This window comes from Strongylocentrotus purpuratus, unplaced genomic scaffold (assembly GCF_000002235.5).
Source record: "Strongylocentrotus purpuratus isolate Spur 01 unplaced genomic scaffold, Spur_5.0 spur5_scaffold_5, whole genome shotgun sequence".
Taxonomy (NCBI): Eukaryota; Metazoa; Echinodermata; class Echinoidea; order Camarodonta; family Strongylocentrotidae; genus Strongylocentrotus; species Strongylocentrotus purpuratus.
This window is the reverse complement of record NW_022145611.1, coordinates 5163997-5164577: the sequence shown is the minus strand read 5'-3', so window position 1 is coordinate 5164577 and position 581 is coordinate 5163997.

Below are 581 nucleotides of genomic sequence, written 5' to 3'. Positions count from 1 at the left end.
ATATATATATATATATATATTGGTAATCTCATGAAGATGTGGAAGTACCAACTGCACAAAGCTCATAAAATCAACACTGTACAAAACAGTTTTGACACATTTGAGACAGAACGGGGGGAAAGGAAAAGGGAAGAGAAAGAAAACACCAAGATGAGTTACCTCAAAAGCAGATTTTTTTATGAGCTTTGTGCAGTTGGTATTTCCACATCTTCATGAGATACCCAAAGATTTGTATCACACAAAGATAGCAAACAATGCTTGCACGACACTTTAAATAAATTGAAAACAAAATACTTGGTATTTAAGAACCGTCGAAATGTCAAATCTTGTTATGAAAATGTTTCACTATATTAATGGTTTAAATATTGAGCATGTCGCGATATAAATTATTTAGGCATTTTATTTGACAAAAACCTATCCTAGAATTCTCATATTGATTCAGTTACCAAAAAGATTTCCCGTAATGTCGGTGTCATTGGTCATTTAAGATATACTGTGCCACGTCATATTTTATTAATGTTATATAATGCCTTTGCTTTGCCAGACATAATGTACTGCAATGCTGCATGGGCTTCTAAACA